This window comes from Pinus tabuliformis, chromosome 8 (assembly GCF_031772625.1).
Source record: "Pinus tabuliformis cultivar Carrire ecotype Pingquan chromosome 8, CPIR1, whole genome shotgun sequence".
In the NCBI taxonomy this organism is placed as follows: domain Eukaryota; kingdom Viridiplantae; phylum Streptophyta; class Pinopsida; order Pinales; family Pinaceae; genus Pinus; species Pinus tabuliformis.
In genome coordinates, this window is record NC_142294.1 from 316573039 (window position 1) to 316592596 (window position 19558).

Here is a 19558-nt window from a genome sequence, read left to right on the forward strand (position 1 = left end):
GTGGGAAATAGTACTTGGGCAAATTTGACTCCCAAAGGTGAATGCCATCATTATGGTTTAAAGACTTGTCTTTACTCCAGCAGTGGAGTTTCAGTAGGTATGCAGGGGAAGCAGTATCTTTAATTTGAAAGTCTCTATCTGCTAATGCAAGGCGGTCAATATCTAGGTGAGGGATTTGCAGAGGTCAAACATCTAGAGTGGTTTGGGAAGCCATACTTGGGTTTACTGAATTGAATTATGCTTTCAGTGATTTCAGGAGTGATGTTTAGAAGCTCTAGAATAGTGGGAGACATAATTACAGTCCGTAAAAAGGGTTTGGGATATACAATAGGTTTCTCTTCAATTCAAGAAGGTTTCTTAATTAATTTAATTAATTAACCATTGAATTATAATTGTGCATTTTTCAATTTCAAGGGTCATTTTGGTTTTTCCAAGAATACTTGGAAATTGGTGGTTTGGCATGCAGAAAGGGTTGTGTGGTAGCTGTAGAGCTGTAACTAGGGTCTCCCACACCGCTAATTATTCCACATTAATAAGTCAATCCGGGAACGTTTTGTTATTGCAAGAAGTAGCTGAATCCGAGGCTATTTGTCCGAGTAATGCTTAGTAGTATAGTGTTCGGAAGATCCAAAGGAAAACAGATGCTAAGCTGTGACTAAACTAATCCAAAAGATAGAATCACACAAAATAGTTGATCAGTCAAGGGTACGGAAGCAATAACCCATCCCTCTAGAAACTGATTAAAGAAGGGAAATTAGAGCATGGACTTATAGGTCTGGGAGCTAAGCAGCGTCTTGCTGAGGCTCACTACAGCCTTAGGCCTTCTCTCACACCAAAACAACAAAGGCAGGTAAATAAATCAGCGGAAAGTAAAATGGAACAGCAAAACAGAAATGGAACAGCAGTAAATGGAACAACAGTAAAATGGAACAGCAATAATCAAATGGAACAACAATCCTTAATGATTTACGAAACAACAACCATCACCTGTATGTACATGTTCTACACTAATATAGCAATCTGAGAGTATTGAATGATACAACTATGTTTCTAAACAGAATGACGCTACTCTCAAATCCCACAAATATTGTTTCACATAAATCCAATGACAGTAACATTCATACCAGCACTCTGTTACAGAAATGGCTGAATAAAGATACAATTCGACCCTGTGTAAATCCAATTATACAGTGCAGAGTCCTTACATGGAGAAATCATTCATTCATTGATCATAACAGAGCATAGCGTATCATATAAAGAATTCATCAGATTGCTAAGTAATAAAGATAAACAAACCACACACAAATCACTATATAATGATACAAAAGCAAGTGTCCTTCGGAGCCGGGCCCTTAGCTGCCAATGGTACACCGCCTTAGATTACTCCAGACGCAGAGACGGAATAAACACCAAGTCTTTTATATTAATCGCATCCACAAAAGTATAACAAAATCAGGTCTCAGTGAGACTCAATGATTAAAGTTTGTTCTGGAACTGTAAAATTACAAAAACAGTCGTCCTTTGCTTAATGATGTTGTGCCATTATATAAAAGAAATGACGGAGATATCTAGATAATCATAGATAAGTAAAGCAGCGATCCCTCAGGATCAAAGATCCTGAGGGATTTGCTAATCGTTCAATCTTTCTTGCGTTCGCCGAGCCGGTATCCTGCATTCTTTTCCGGGACTATTCAATTCCGATTTTGCTTGATCGTGTCCGCATCCGGTTCCCTACTGGAGGAACAGTAGTTATTTTTCCTCTGCTTCTCTCTTTTGGACGGGAACTCCTTGCTTGCACGTCTTCCTGCATAGAAAACATCAATTATTAGCACTTGAGCTTCCTTTGTCTATTTTTGCACATTTTATCAAAATCCTTTATCTTCTTTGAATTCCTCATGCAGAAAAGGTTACAATTATTATTGAAAAACCACTAGATTGCTTTGTCAAAAGCATACCTTCCAGGTGCTCCACACACCCCCCTGCTTACCCTGTTTCATGGCCTCATGAAAACATTGTAGTTGACATGCAAGGCGGTGAGAGAATAGGCCGGAGAAGGGATCTCGTGAGGAGGCCGACAACCGTGATGAGCAACTAGATTATCAAAGAACTGATCTATTTGATCTGCAAGCATCTCATACAAGGCCTGATATCCGAGTGCAGGGTGCCAAATAATTGGACTGCGAAATCGATACCCCAACCAGGATGGCCCTGCTTGCAGAATCCGTTCCCCATAAAGGTTCAATCGGCTGGCAGCCAGCTCAAAATTCTCATATTTGAATGGTTCCCTGAGCTAGATGCTTGGACTAGAGGTCCGGTATCGAAATTTTGCATCATCGAGGGCAAGATCTTTAATAGTCAGGAAATATTCCAGACCATTTCGGATCAAGTCTTTGTGCATGGGTCCTATTATCTCGATGACACCTGGGATCCTCATAAGACTCCTATGCTCTCTCCATAGCGTCACTGGGTTTCTAGGTTTTGCTCGTATCCACAAGTCTAGGCTATTTTCTTGTCTCTGAAAGATGTTATAAGCTCTGAGCCATTTCAGCTGATTAACCCCAAATGAGATGAAGACTTGGAATTGTATATCGCCAACAAAAGGGCCAGGATTTAAATCAGTTTCCTGGTCTAGCACAAGGTTGTGCAAGTAAAACTCGCACAATAACCTTTGAACCTTAACCCCATAATTCTTGCAACAATCTATAAAATCATTAACAGTGTTGATGTGGATAGGTGCTCCTGCCCTAACGGCTTTTATTTTCAATCTCAAATATCTTTCAAGCAAAAATAAAGCATAATTTTTAGCAGGGGCCCTACAAGTCAAAACGTCATTATATAAGGAACACACAGTGTCCATCTGCTTAACAACACTATCTAATCGACGAGTTACCTTAGCAACCTTCTCTTGTTCCTTCTGCCATCCCTCAAAGGCTTGGCTCTCGGATTGACTAATACTCCGAAGTTGCTGTTGTAACTCTTCGTATTTCTCCCGGGGGATTGCTTGCTCTCTTAGTTGTTCAGCTTCTTGTTGGGCTTGCTTCATCATCCTGTGCAAGGTTCTCGTTTTTAGATCCTTGTCAAATTGAGCTGTAGAGGCCGGGAATTTTGCCTGCAACTTTTTATTGCGCTGTTTAGAGTTCAGAACCCGAATAACCCCTGAGGGTGGTGCCTCTGTTTGGATCCCCTTATTCTCTTTCTCCTTCTTGACACGAATGAAAGGCTGCTGAGGTCCCCCTGCCATTGGAACATCTTGTTGTTCTTCTCCCTTAATTGGAATGTCAGTTTGTTCTCCAGGGTTAGATGGAACAGCAGTCTGTTCCTCTATGTTATTTGGAACAGCACCTTGTTCCTCATTATCATTTGGAACAACAGACTGTTCCTCGGCAGTAGGTCTCCTGATGGGGTTTCGACCAACAAAACAGGTTCTTGTCCTCGGGGTTTTTGTTGTAGTGGCCCTCCTTCTTTTCCTTGTGGTCCTTTGTATTCTCAAATTGGCTTTCAAAATTCGAATTTGCTGTCGGAGCCTGGCTATAGTGCCCAACAACCTCTGCTGTTTCTTTCTTAATTTCTTAATTTCCTTTGCCTCGGCAGAGGGTTTGGCCCTTAAGCCCGCTCCTTCTTCATCTGGGATATCTTCCGGCGTCCTGGGGATAAACTGTCCCTGATTGTTGTCTTCAATTTCATTATCATAACCAGGCAGTTTTTCTTCTCCTGCCTTTTCTGCATGTACTTCCTCGGGTAGTTCTTCCTCTGCGGGACTGTCAGGGACGCCTGTTGTGCTGGAAGGCTGGCCATATTCCCCCATATTGGCCAGAACTGCTGCCAATTCCTCCTCACCTACAGGGTCCTGCAATGGGCTACCCCCTAGCTGTGCTATTTCTTCTTCTTGATTGCCCTGTTCGGTAACCCTTTCTTCCTCAGAGTGCTCATCTTCTTGGTTATTCTGTTCGGTGGCCATTTCTTCCTCTTCCGGCTGGCCAGTCCCGGGCCCTGATTGCTCAGCATTTCCTTCGGAGGGTCCTCCTTCTGGTTCTGGAGGTTCGTCCGCAATTTCAATTGGCTGGGCCGTTGTTCCCTGAATTCTTTCCAACCTTCCTCGTATCCGGGCCAGCCGAGCTGACTTCCTTGGTCTCTCAGGTTGGTCGGGTGTGCCAGCAAGTTCTGTGGGTTCCTCTGGTCGTTCTGGCGTATCGGAAGGTTGTTTCCGTTTTGAAGCGGCATGTCTTTCTGCTGCTGACTTCTTGCGTTTCTCTAATCATTCCGGCGTGCTAGAGGACTGTTCAGGTTTTGGGGGTGGTATAGTCGATCCTCCTTCAACTATTGCGATCAGTTCCTCCCAAGTGCTTTGCTGTTGGGTGAGACTGTGGCTCACTATCAACCGAATCAGCCCATGGTGGCTAACGACTACATCTATGTGTTGGGACTTCTTCAGGCTTTGGGCCGCGTCATGTAGTAGCGAATTTAAAAGTGCAGGGAGATTTACAGAACATTTTCCTTTTAAAACAGCTAAAAGTTTCAGGTGACTAGGTCTTACCACGTCTTTTCTCCCTTCGCAGGTGATATAACTTTGTACTGTCTTCGCTAGCTCGGTCCAGGGTTCCCCTAGTGTTGCCGGCAGAACTCCTTTCCCTTTGACTGTCAAGCTTTGGCCTTCGTCCTGGAAAATTTCCATAGCTTTTTGTAATCTTTCCTTCTTCGGCGTCCATATGGGTCCAGCAGCTGGTAATCCTGAGACTTCTGCGATGATATCCTCTGTAACCTCTATCCGCTTTCCTCCTACTATGGAGTAATTTTCCTGCAAATTCTGCAGGAATTCCAACGCCACGGCTTCATTTGATTCTTGCAGGCGGCTGAAGTAATTCAACCATCCTACGTTTTCCAGGATTTTGCGAGCAGCAGCGGAAACTGTCAGCTTGTGAGGTTCGCTTCGGACCGTCTTTCCGCCCATGATTCTACTCAGAAATGGAACAGCAACTGCTTGCGGTGTTTGCGACGCAGAGAGGATGATCGTTGCCAAGTTTTGGAAAAGATCACCGAGCATGCAACGAAAAAAAAGATCGTGGATGGCAATTTCTGTAGAGTGGAAGCATCATACCGTTAAACCATGTCATTCCTTCGTACATTATCTCGCCCGAATGGTGTGCAGCCACGTAATCATAGAGTAATGAGATTACCTCCCCCCCACGATCTGATAGGTTGTCCCCAGCCGTCAAAGAGAGGAGCAGCAGCCAGTCGGAGGTCCAATCATAAAGTACAGCATATGAAATTATGCCATGTTTTAGAAAAACAACGAAATGCCGAAACCAAGGCAAAAAGGTAGATCGCGTTTTATATAAGAGCCTGCGTGATATAATGAGGAGCTAGGGGATGGGACGTCTGTCAAGCGTACGAAGTCTCCAGTGGTCACCGTCAGTTTCGTTGCCATGATTGGTGGTAATAAATATTCATGCGATATATACATTGGGTGTGACATATGATCTTTGCAAAGGATAAGAGACAGAAAAATTTAATATCATACCTGTTGGTGTAATTATTACGAATTCTATGCCATTAACAGAGCTCTGCTGCCAACAGGTGTTCATAACCTTGGCAGAGTTGTTTATTTCACCCTCCGAAACCATGATCCTTTGTGTATATTCTGAAGAGTGCTTTGTCAAAATGCAGGCCATTATGCTGGCTTGGTGACCAGATAGCCATAATGCCATTCACAAGGTAGGCGCGAAACGTGGTCAGGCCGGCTCGCGATGAGACCCCCTGTTCCAAGATTTTCTTGTTAATTTACCTTCGGACCATATCCCTGGTGTGGTGGCCGTTATGGGAATGCCACTTTGCTTCCATCCTTATGATCATGGTAGGCCGGCTCTTAATGAGACCCCCTATCCTGCATTTGACAGTTTTGTTTTTGTTTTCTTTTTCAGAGCACCTCTCTTATTTATTTTCACATAAGGGTGGTTCCACACTCCTTAAGAGCGGGGAATGGTGGAAGAAGTCTTATGATCCCAACAGATAGATATAAATCATTCGTTCTTACTCCTAAGTAATGATCAAGAAATATTTTTAGGGGAATCGTCATGATGAAGATCACCAATCAGGGTACCGGTAAATGACAATGACAGCGAAGATGAAAAGTTCACGTCCCTTCTCTTGTCCTCTTATACATACTGGCTTCATAGTGATAGCGATTTATGATGCGCTGATTTCGGTATATCATGGTTTATGTTCACCGCATAAGTTCATTGCTGTATCTACAAGATTGAGGAGAACATGGGGGCAAAGCATCCTTCATAAGGGCAAAAACATGTCGATGGCATTCCTGAGAGAAGAATTCATTCGTAGGATACCATTCCTTTGAGAGGAACAACGGAAAATCGCAAATGCTGTTCCTTTTGAGAAAGGAACAACAAAGACACTCAAATGTTGTTCCTTTTGAAAAGGAACATCAGAATCACACAGGTGTTGTTCCTTTTCGCAAAGGAATAGAAAAAACACACAAGTGCTGTTCCTTTTCGCAAAGGAACAGCAAAAACACACAAGTGCTGTTCCTTTTCGCAAAGGAACAACAGAAGCACACAAGTGTTGTTCCTTTCCGCAAAGGAACAACAGAAACTCACAAAGGCTGTTCCTTTTGAAAAGGAACAGCAAAATCACACAAGTGTTGTTCCTTTTCGCAAAGGAACAACAAAAAGCACAAGTGCTGTTCCTTTTCGCAAAGGAACAGCAAAAACACACAAGTGTTGTCTCTTTTCGCAAAGGAACAGCAAAAACACACCAGTGTTGTTCCTTTTCGCAAAGGAACAGCAAAATCGCACAAGTGCTGTTCCTTTTCGCAAAGGAACAGCAAAACACTTGGAATACAAGCAAAAGAAATCAAGGAAACATATATACAAGATGTTATGTACAAATTATAAAAATGAATTTCTTAAATTATAGGTGAGGAAGATTTCGCTTCCTCTCCTAAGATTTCCATATCAGTATCTTGTCGTAGCTGCTGACAGAAGGATTCCCGAGTGAGTGGCTTTTGATAAAGGCGAACTCGGTGGCCATTTACTTTGAATGCATATCTAGAACCGTCAATTGTGATCAGGGTAAGAGTCCCATTGTCATGTACCTTCTGGATTTTGTATGGTCCTAACCATCGAGTCTGGAGTTTCCCCGGGAAGTCCTGAAACCGAGAGTCGTATAACAGAACCCAGTCTCCTTCATGAAAGACTTTATTCTTGATAAGTGCATCATGCCATTTAGCTCGCTGCTGTTGAATCAATGTTGTATTTTGTAATGCAGAGAGCCTAATTTCGTCCAATTCATTAATCTGCTGTAATCGATTGATTTGTGCCTCACTCAGATCTAGGCTGACTTCCTGTGCAGTTCGTAGCGTTCGGATTTCAAATTCTATGGTGAAAATTGTCTGCTTTCCAAACACTAATTGATAAGGTGAATGGCCTGTAGTACTTCTCCATGTGGTTCTGTAGGCCCACAGTGCCTCAGGTAGTCGAGTGGCCCAATCACGCCTATGCGATGCAATGGTCTTTGTTAAAATTGATTCTATTACCTTATTACTACTTTCTACTTGCCCATTTGCCTGCGGATGGTATGGGGTAGTGATCTTATGTTGGACATGATAATTGTTAAGTGTTGCAGCTAATTTATTTCCAACAAATTGTGGTCCACCATCGCTGATTAGTTCTCTCGGAAGTCCATAACGTACAAACAAATGGAACAAGAATTGTATCACAGAGTCTTCTGTAGCCTTAGGTAATGATTCGGCCTCGACCCATTTAGTAACATAGTCTGTCGCCACCAGAATGTATGTCCTCTGATTTGATGATGGATTAATGGGCCCAACGAAGTCCAGAGCCCATCGTTCAAATGGCTCAATGACCAATTGTGGTCTTAGAGGCATTTCATCGGCTTGGCCAGGTCTTCCTACTCACTGGCAGTTGTCACAGGCTTGCGCAAATATTTTCGCATCCTTGAAAATTGTAGGCCAATAGTATCCCGTCTGCAATACTTTATGTGCTGTTCTTTTTTCAACGAAATGTCCCCCGCATGGCCCGTCATGGCAAGCTTTTAGAATGTCGAAGATTTCGTCTTCTCGAATACACCTTCTGATTTGCATGTCTACCCCTGTATGGAACAAATGGCCTCCAATCCACGAAAACCGAGTGCTCTTCTGAACAATATGCTTACGTTCCTGAGGGGTTAAGTGTTTTGGTAGCTTACCGACTGCAAGGTAATTGGCGACATCAGCATACCAGGGAGTTCGAACAGCAACAGCAAACAGGTGCTCGTCAGGAAATTGATCTTCCACTGCTGCTGTTTCAATTGCTTTCGGTATTCGTGAGAGGAAATCAGCTATAGGGTTCTCCTTGCCAGGTCGATCCTTGATTGTGATGTCGAACTCCTGCAATAAGATCAACCATCTGGTTATTCTAGCTTTCGTAACAGGTTTATTTGCCAAATATTTGATAGCAGAATGATCTGTATATAACACAACGGGATAGCCTGTGATATAATGTCTAAATTTGTTAACAACATGTATTACAGCCAGGAATTCCTTTTCAGTAACAGTATAATTGAGTTCAGCAAAGGATAAATTTTTGCTGATATAGTAGATAGCGTATGGTCTCTTATCCTCTTCTTGCCCTAGGACTGCACCAATCTCTGTATCCGAGGCATCAGATGAGATTTGGAATGGCAAATTCCAGTTTGGTCCTCGAAGGACTGGGGCTGTTGATACCAGCTTCTTCAATTCCTTAAAAGCCTGGTCGCATTTTTCTATCCACAAGAAATCAACATTGCCTGTTAAAGTATATAGAGGTGCAACAATACGTGAGTAAGGTTCTATAAATCGTCTGTAATACCCAGAAAATCCAAGAAAACTGCGTACCTCCGTTTGAGTAGTGGGGGTAGGAATAAGCAAAAGAATCTGGATTTTAGCCGGGTCTACCTAGATGCCAGCTGCTGAGATATAGTGCCCTAGAATGAGCCCTTCTGTCATCATCATGTAACATTTTTCGTGGCTCAGACAAAGTCTGGTAGCGATACAACGTTGTAGGACTTTTTCCAGGGTATCTAGAGCTGGGTCAAAATCATCTCCATATGGTGTAAAATCATCCATATACACTTCAAGTCCGTCATTTATTAGATCTGCGAAGATACTAAGGACAGCCCTTTGGAATGTAGCAGGGGCATTACATAGGCCGAAGGGCAAAACTCGATAGGCAAACGTTCCCCAAGGGCAAGTAAAGGTAGTTTTATCCTGGTCTTCAGGGGCGATTTGGATTTGGTTATATCCGCTGAAGCCGTCCAGGAAAGAAAAGAATTTCTTTCCCGCCAAAGTGTCCAATACTTGATCTATAAACGGGAGAGGGAAGTGATCCTTCTGCGTGGCTTTATTTAACTCCCTGTAATCTACGCAAATCCTCCATTTTCCATTTTTCTTGGGTACCACCACCAAGGGAGAGACCCATTTACTGTCGGAGATGGGATAGATAAAATTAACATCTAAAAGTTTCTGAAGTTCGGCTTTTACTACCTCTTTTAGATGGGGGTTAAGTCTTCTTTGCGGCTGACGAACAGGTCTTGCATCTTTTTCTATATAGATGTGGTGGGTGCATAATTGGGGATCGATCCCTTTCATGTCAGGGTAATCCCACGCAAATGCTCCTTGATATTTTCGTAACAGATTTACAAGCTTTGTTTCTTGATCTGGTGTAAGGTTGGCGTTGATATTTAGGGCCTTACCAGGTTCAATTCCCACTACTTTACTATTGGCAACAACAGTCACTGGTATTGTTTGGTCATGTGCATCTTTCAAAGGGTCTTCTTCTAGCTCACTATCAAATGCTGCCTCTATCATAAAACACTGCGTGTGAGATCTAGATTTAGTTTGACTAATGAAGTTATTGATGGCATCATCTTCTATTTGATCTTTAAAATCTAAAGCCTTCTGTACAGTCAATGGGGATTTGATATTGTTAGTAAGGTATGACACAGGATACTGATTGGTTTTGATCATTGGCAGGCTTGGCTGTGCTGGAGGATATAGAACTAGATTTTTAACATCTGGTCCTTTAGTTATAGTCATGTTTCCCTGCCGGCAACCAATGTAGGCATCGGCAGTAGCAAGCCAAGGTCTTCCTAGTATTAGCGGATGTCCATCCAGTCGGGTTTTTGGATTAATTATCAGGAAATCAGTTGGATATTCCCAGGAGTCCACAGAAACCATGACATCGTATAGAGTGCCTTCTGGTCGAACTACAGATCGATCTGCCAATTCTAGCAAAGTAGAAGTAGGTTCTACTGATGTAATGCCAAGCTTTTGGTAGGTAGAGGTTGTCAAAATATTGATTGCAGCTCCTAGATCAACTAAAGCGTTAGTCAGGGTTTGGCCATAGATTTGGACAGTCACAATTGGATTTCCGGGATCTTCGTATTTGATAGGTGTCTCTTTTCCCGATAATAAGTCAGATAAGGTGCCGACTACTTGGACTCTTGGGTTAGTGGTTGTATTCCTCGATTTTTTTATGCACAATTCTTTTATAGTTTTTCCGTATATAGCAATATCTTGAATAGCTTGGAGAAATGGAATTTTTATGTACAGGTTTTGTAACTCTCCCAGAATGTCAAAGTCTGGATGTTGTACTGGTCGTGGTATGACTAATCGTTCCGGGAAAGGAGGAGAGGATGTATTTACTTGTTGATGGGTCTGTTCTTTATTTACACCCTCTTGTTGTGGTGGTTGTTCTATTGGTAACTGATCTTCAATGTGAACTGTTTTGTCTCCCTCTGTTTCTATGATACGTCCAGATCGTAACTGAAGGTCATTGCACTCCCTTAGGTCAGGTCCAGGTTCTGATGTTTCTATAATTTGGAGGGATTGTACTGGTCTATTATTAGGATTGGGATTGGGTTGGGCTGGGAGTTGCGGCCTTAGATTAGACTGGGGGTTTTGCTGTAAGGCTGACAGAGTCGGTTGAGGGAGTGGAATAGTTCCTATTGACTGATATGTCGATCTTGGCCAATTTGTCTGCCAGGGTGAACCTTGTGAAGTAGGGGGAATCCATTGTGGAGGGTATGAGTTATTCTGCCAATATGATGGGGTGTAAGGAAAATTTGGCCAGTCGAATTGGCTTGTCTGATTCATCCATGGATTCGGAGAAGGAAACGGCTGTGATGACCAATTCGGGACTGGGGGTGTAGATTGGTTTTGCCACATACCATATTGCTGAGCATTATACTGCGGAGGTTGGAAAGAAGAAGTTGGGTCCGAAAACATACCAGATTCCCTAGGTTGCCATTGGCGACGTTGGTTAACAAAGTATGCTGGTTCTGATTCTTCTTCTGCTTCCTTGTATACTACCTTCAATCCAGGAAGTGAGGGGCAGCTCTCAGTAAGGTGATCTTTTGTACAGATAGCACATGTTTGAACTGTATCTAGCGGACATTCCTTGTGGCTGTGTTTTCTTCTGCATCGGGGGCAGAAAATTGCCAGATTTTGCTCCGCCTCCATTTGCTTTTGTTTAGCCTGCACAATATCAAGCTGAGTAGTTAATGTCCCCAAAATATCAGTTTTAAAATTTTCTAATAAATTCCCTAGTTCTACAAGTGTTACCCCTTCTGTTGATATTTTCTTGTCTTTAACAAACCTATCATATTCTGTTGATTTTATCCTTGTGCTGCCGCTTGAACTCCTGATGCATAAATTAATGATATCAGCAAAATTCTCTTGGTAAATATCCCCTTTTCCCATGATATTCAATGTTTCGATCCACTGTTCTTTCATTCCTCTAATCAATGCAGTTTTCAACACATTATCAGGCAGAGGTAGTGATGCATAGGGGGATCTCTGTAAATTATACTGGAAACGTTCTACGTATTCTTCTAAAGTTTCATTTGGTCTGGCCGTCATTTCGAAAATTTCATCTTTTAGCTCTCTCGACCTACAATAATCCTAATATTTTTTGAGAAAGGATTCTTTCATTTGCTCCCAGTTGTTTATGACTCCACCACCTAAACCCATGAACCATCTCAGAGCTGCTCCTTTTAAAGTGGAGGGGAACAGCTTTAATTTCTGGGGGTCAGTGGTGTAATCGTACCCTTTACATAGCACATCGAATTCAAATAAAAATGCATCGGGGTCTTCTGTTGTAAGTCCGTGAAACGTCGGGATGTGTTGAAGAGGTATTGCTTTCATGGGTGCATTTGCAGCAGAATCTACTATAGGATATTGCAATGTAGAAGTTTGAGTATTTGGCTGATTCCGCGCCATTGGATCAAATATGTGCCAATATCCTTCCGGAATTTCTAGGAGGGTGTTCCTAGGTTGAGGAGGGACGGCCTTGGCAGGAACTGTTTTAATGACACTTCCCTTATCCGAGATTTCTGTCTGAGGGAATGGGGTGCCTTCAATGTTAACTTTGGCCGCGCTCCCCCTATCTGGGCTGTTTAACAATTGGATTATCCTAGAAGGAGACCTTGGTTCCTCTATTTCCCCTGTTTCCCCTTCTCCTTCACAAAGATTGCTTAAATTCCCTTCTTGCAGCCGTTCTGACACAGAATTTTCAATTTCTTGGAAGTCCTGTTCATCAGTCTGACTATGCACCTCAGCGTAGGCTCCAGATGGTGATGTTGTAGCCTGAAGGGAGCTAGTAGGTTGCTTAGAATGAATCTTTCTGAGGCCTACTGACGGCTGAGATTCAGTTTTCTTATAGATTTCGTCTATGAAGGTTGTTTGGCCAAGGGTCACCGGTCCTTTGGCTTTTTCAGGTTTGACTGGAGGTTTGATATTCTTTTCTAGCTTTTTCTGCTTAGTCATGCACTCTAAAAACTACTAAATCCTATTCAACCAGCAATTCTGCTAAGAGAGCGGACGGTGGAGCAGGGCTTTTACATGCTCCGTACGCAGGTTCTTACCTTCCGTTTTTAAAATCCAACTCCCCCCTAGCAGCTTTGCGCACTACTCTGTAAAGGGCAAATGGCTATACTTCTTCCTCGGCAACGGCGCCAAAATGTAGAGCTGTAACTAGGGTCTCCCACACCGCTAATTATTCCACATTAATAAGTCAATCCGGGAACGTTTTGTTATTGCAAGAAGTAGCTCAATCCGAGGCTATTTGTCCGAGTAATGCTTAGTAGTACAGTGTTCAGAAGATCCAAAGGAAAACAGATGCTAAGCTGTGACTAAACTAATCCAAAAGATAGAATCACACAAAACAGTTGATCAGTCAAGGGTACGGAAGCAATAACCCATCCCTCTAGAAACTGATTAAAGAAGGGAAATTAGAGCATGGACTTATAGGTCTGGGAGCTAAGCAGCGTCTTCTTGAGGCTCACTACAGCCTTAGGCCTTCTCTCACACCAAAACAACAAAGGCAGGTAAATAAATCAGCGGAAAGTAAAATGGAACAACAAAACAGAAATGGAACAGCAGTAAATGGAACAGCAGTAAAATGGAACAGCAATAATCAAATGGAACAACAATAATCAAATGGAACAACAATCCTTAATGATTTACGAAACAACAACCATCACCTGTATGTACATGTTCTACACTAATATAGCAATCTGAGAGTATTGAATGATACAACTATGTTTCTAAACAGAATGACGCTACTCTCAAATCCCACAGATATTGTTTCACATAAATCCAATGACATTAACATTCATACCAGCACTCTGTTACAGAAATGGCTGAATAAAGATACAATTTGACCCTGTGTGAATCCAATTATACAGTACAGAGTCCTTACATGGGGAAATCATTCATTCATTGATCATAACAGAGCATAGCGTATCATATAAAGAATTCATCAGATTGCTAAGTAATAAAGATAAACAAACCACACACAAATCATTATATAATGATACAAAAGCAAGTGTCCTTCGGAGCCGGGCCCTTAGCTGCCAATGGTACACCGCCTTAGATTACTCCAGACGCAGAGACGGAATAAACACCAAGTCTTTTATATTAATCGCATCCACAAAAGTATAACAAAATCAGGTCTCAGTGAGACTCAATGATTAAAGTTTGTTCTGGAACTGTAAAATTACAAAAACAGTCGTCCTTTGCTTAATGATGCTGTGCCATTATATAAAAGAAATGACGGAGATATCTAGATAATCATAGATAAGTAAAACAACGATCCCTCAGGATCAAAGATCCTGAGGGATTCGCTAATCGTTCAATCTTTCTTGCGTTCGCCGAGCCGGTATCCCGCATTCTTTTCCTGGACTATTCAATTCTGATTTTGCTTGATCGTGTCCGCATCCGGTTCCCTATTGGAGGAACAGCAGTTATTTTTCCTCTGCTTCTCGCTTTTGGACGGGAAATCCTTGCTTGCACGTCTCCCTGCATAGAAAACATCAATTATTAGCACTTGAGCTTCCTTTGTCTATTTTTGAACATTTTATCAAAATCCTTTATCTTCTTTGAATTCCTCATGCAGAAAAGGTTACAATTATTATTGAAAAACCACTAGATTGCTTTGTCAAAAGCATACCTTCCAGGTGCTCCACAGTAGATGTAGAGGGTGTTGAGGCTTCAACTATCAATTGGTTGCTTCAATTGGTATCTGTAGCATATTCAGGTGGCAAAAGGTGGCCGAATTGGTCGCTCAGAGGTTCAGGGTGTCATAACTGGCTAACAACGGTTTGCAGGAAAAACGAGCGAAAAGAGCAATTTAGGGTTTTTTTGGCCTTTTAACTGATAACATTTACATTTTGGTGTGAAATTTATTGGATGAACAGTGGGCAGTTTTTGGTTTAGGCGAGGAGGTGGTTTTGTGTGACATCACACTGCTTTTGGATGGTGGGCGATATTTTTCACGAGAACATGACATAACCTAGCGCCACCACATAGCAGAATAGTACCTAGCCAAAACTGTGAATCTCACGTGCTCTCGGGTTGTTAACAGTCGTATGATGAATCCACGCAATATGGTTGTGCACTGTTGGATTTGGGGGTAGGATATCAGAGGGATATCGCGTAGTTGAGTTGCATGGACGGAGTCGGGAAAGTGTTTGGTGTGGACCGAGGTTTAATTACAAAGAAATGTAATTAATTAATGAATAGTGTTGGGATTTTTAATATAAGCAGCGAGTTAATAAGGTGGGACCATGGGTTATGTGGCAGGGGTTTTTTAACTGCACGAAGGGTTGGTGGGTTAAAAAAAAGGTATAGGGGAAATATAAAGTGGGGACGTTAATTACATAATGCGGGGGTGTAGTGAAAAACTTAGGGTAAAGGGTTTTTGTGCGTTTTTAAGGGGAAATGGAAATTAATAAAGGGGGAGAGTGATATTTGTTATGGGGAATGGGTTTCACACTAGGGAAAGGGGTTTTGGGAAGGGGGGATGATTTTTGAAGGGTAATTTCTAGGGAATGTGTGAAACCAAGTGGTAAAGGTCAAAATGAGGGGAAAATGGTATTTATAAGTAATGAAGGGATAATGGGGAATTTAGCAAATAAGTATGTGGGGGTGTAGTGAAATGAGGGGAAAATTAGTAAACAAGCTTGATGAATATCCTTTCTTTCTCAAAATTCCACCTGCACATGAAAAAAATAGTGAAATGAGGGGAAAATTAGTAAACAAGCTTGATGAATATCCTTTCTTTCTCAAAATTCCACCTGCACATGAAAAAAAAGATTTAGCATGATAAATGTGCTTTTGACTTAGCAACCTTGTGCATTTGCAACATTTCTTCTACCTACCCTCTATTTGCCCTAGCATTTTCTCTTCATTTTAGTGGGTGCATTTGTGCTTGTTGACCCTTTATTCCTTTTTCTTTTGATAAGAAAACTATCTAGTTCTAACCTTATAACTTCCAATGGCTCAGATTAAACTGATGAGCTCATTATTATTCTCTACCTAACTACTGATCTACCAAGGTGAAACAGTTTGGCTAGATCTTTATTCTCTATCTATGAACATGAAATTTAAAGCACGAATGAGTCAAGATTAAGCTATTTGACCATCATGGATTGTGGCATTTTTGACAAGATGCACACAATCTTATTTTTCACAATAAAGTAGTGGCACTTCAATTTGCACACTTTCATGATCTATTTTTATCGCTTTTTGGGGTTCATATTTTTTACTTTTTTTCTTTCTTTTTGTCCTTTGATTATTATTTTAGGACATACCCTCTTTACTTTTTTTAATTTTTAATATGGAAAACATTTTGCAGAAAGGAAAAGTATGTACAATATTACATGACTAACCGTAGTCAATTCAAAATTATGAATCCTATTACTATAGTACCCTAACAATGGCTCCACATGGGGATGGCATTTCATGGTGAAATTTCAAGAAATTTTAGACCAATAGCCTTTGAAATTCTGACTTTGGTTGCCTTGTGACTGCTCCTCTGTGATCTGCTTTATTCATACATATGATGGTACATCTTTCAAAGCTTAGGGCCTTCTCTCCGGGCTTCAACTTTAAAATATTACCATCCAATCCAATCTAAACTCTGCAATGTTATATACAATGAGAAAAGTAAAGTGAATTACTGTTAATATGTGGATAAGTAATGCTTCAACATTCTACCATTGAAAGGTCCTCCTAGTAGATTTGTTCCATCTAACTGTCACAAGAAAATGCATTGTTACCTCTGTAACCATAAATAATGTAAGGGCGTTGCCATAGGAAATCAAAATTTTCATGTTTACCATTCTCTTCTCTTTTAGAATCCCATTTGAGAACTTTATCACCTATGTAAAAATCATCAGATTTGGTCTTTTTTTCAAAAATATTCTTTATTTTATCCTGGATCACTTGTGATTTGACATAGACTTCTTCTCTGGTTTACTGTAAGTGTATTGTCTGGGTTATCCTCCTTTGGATATCATTTTGTTCTACTTGCAACTCTTGAATCATTTTCATCACTGGTACTCCTAAAGAGGATGGAAAAACAACATCCATTCCATATACTAGCTGGTAAGGAGATTTACCAATGGGATTTTTTGGTAGTTAGTCTGTCTGCCCATAAGGCATTCACCAACTTTTTGTTCCATGTTTTCTTGTTGTCTTCTAAAAATTTCTTGCTGATGTTGACAAGGCTTTTGTTTGAGGATTTTGCATGTCCATTACCTTGATGGTAATAGGTAGTGGAATGGCCAAGGGTAATGTGATATCTATTACAAAAGTCTACCATTTTCCTAGATTTGAAAGGAACTACATTATCAGTAATGAGCTTTTGGGGGCATCCAAATCTAGAAAGGATGTTTTTCTCAAGGATTGAAATGATGGCAGAGTTTGTGGCTTGTCTAGAAGGGATGGCTTCTATCCATTTGGTGAAGTAATCAGTGGTTGTCAAAATCCATTTACATTGGGCTGAGGAGGATGGGTGAATTTCCCCAATGAAGTCTAAACCCCTTTGTTGAAAATGCATTTCTGTGGAGATGGGTTTAAGAGGTATTCATAAGAGTTTCCTTTTTCCCTCAAAATATTTGGCACTTGTGACAGGAGATCACATGTTTCTTGACATCTGCGAAAATGCTGGGCTAGTAAAAACCTGCCCTCAAAATCTTATCAGTAGTAGTTTTCCAATATAGGTGCCCTCCACAATCTCCTACATGAAATTCTTGCATAAATTTGTAAGCTTCATATTTTAATAAACAATTTAATAGAATTACACCATTATCTTTCAAAATAAAGCATTATCTATGATACAATATTTCATTGATTTCATTTTCAAAAATCTAGCTTTAGCTCTAGATAAACCAGGAGGAGCTTGTAGGTTTAGTAAAACAAATATGATATCTGCATACCAAGGTCAATTTGTAAAAGGTTCACTAATCTGTGGAGTTGCCATCTCTTCCTAGTCATCTAGGGCACCTATGAAATTTATATCTAAGGCCTGACAGTGCGATTCAGCCATGAGTTTAGCTAAACCTTTGCCTTTGATAAGTTTTGTAGGCTTTATTTCTGTGTCATATTCCAAAATACTGGCAATCCATTTTCCTCTCTTTCCTTCAGGCCCATTTTATGTCAAAATGTCCTTTACTACTGAATTTGGAACACAAGCAATGATGTGTGAATACAAGAGTACACTCTAAAATATTTAATAGCTTTCACTAAAGCAAGTTCTTGCTTTTCCATTATGTTGTAATTTAGTGTGGCATCTCTCAAATATTTGCTGAAAAATGCAATAGGTTGCTCATAACTTTGATCATTCTTTTGCAACAAGACTGCTGCAATAGTATGTTCTGAAAGCAAAAGAAAAAATCATAAAATCTTGTTGGAAATCAGGACTTATGAGTACTGGTGTTTTAGTAAGGGCTTCTTTGATTGCCTCAAAATATTGTTTAGCCTGTACAGTCCATTTAAGTGATGAATCTTTCTTTAACATGTTATTTAGTTCTCTAATTAATTCTACTAAGTTAGAAATGAATCTCCTAAGGAAATTTATTTTGCCTAAGGATGACTATAATTCTCTGATGTTTCTAGGATGGGCGATGGTCAAGATTTCCTCTATTCTAGCTGGATCTATTCTAATTCCATCTTTGGATATTATGTGTCCCAAGAGTTTACCTTCTTCTAGACCAAAGAGTGTCTTTTTGGGGTTTAAGGAAATACCAAATTTTCTACATTTAATGAAAAATCTTCTTAGGTGATCTAGATGTTCATTATCTTATTTTGAAAAGACACTGATGACATCTTGGTAAACAACTAGAAAGTCATGTATTTCTTTTGCAAAATATATGTCCATAGCTCTTTGGAATGTTTCTCCTGCATTCATCAATCCAAAAGGCATTTCCAAGTACACAAAAGTACCCTAGGGAGTGGTAAATGCAGTCTTTGCTTGATCCTTTGGTTGAACTAAGTTTTGGTTATATCCAGAAAACCCATCAAGCAATGAAATTTTGGATGAGCCTACTACCCTTTGGAGAATGTGGTCCATTTTTGGGAGAGGATAGTTGTATTTTAATGACACTTTGTTGAAGTTTCTGAAATCAACAATTAGTCTGATTTCTCCTATTTTCTTCCTAGTAGTGACTAAGTTAGAGACCCAATCTGAATATCTAATGGGTGCTATGATCTGTGCATCATACATCCTTTTTACTTCTTTTTGAATTAACGGCATAAAAATTGGATTAATTCTCCTAATATTTTGTTTAAAGGCTTTATGATCTTCTTTGATGGGTATCTTATGTTGAATTATGCTGGTATGATAAGACTTAAGGTCATCATAACTCCAAGCAAAGACATATTGAAACTCTTTGAACAGATTTATGTACTTCAACTTTTCATCTGAAGGTAATGCTTCGGATATTTTGATAAGCTTAGGTTTTTCTTCAGTTCCTATGTTACATTCTTCTATGTCTGCTCTTAGAGGTTCCATTTTTTGTTTCCTAGCTACATCATTTGAATCAAACAAATCTTCTAATGGGACTAATCCCTTGGGAAAAAATTTATGTTTAAGGTTTAAAATTTCAAGATCATTCATTTTTTCTTCTATTTCTACCTTTTCTAAATTATCTATTTCTACTTTAGTGAAATTAGTGGGTTTACCTACATCTAAAGCATTTATATCTATCTCACTATTTATGCTAT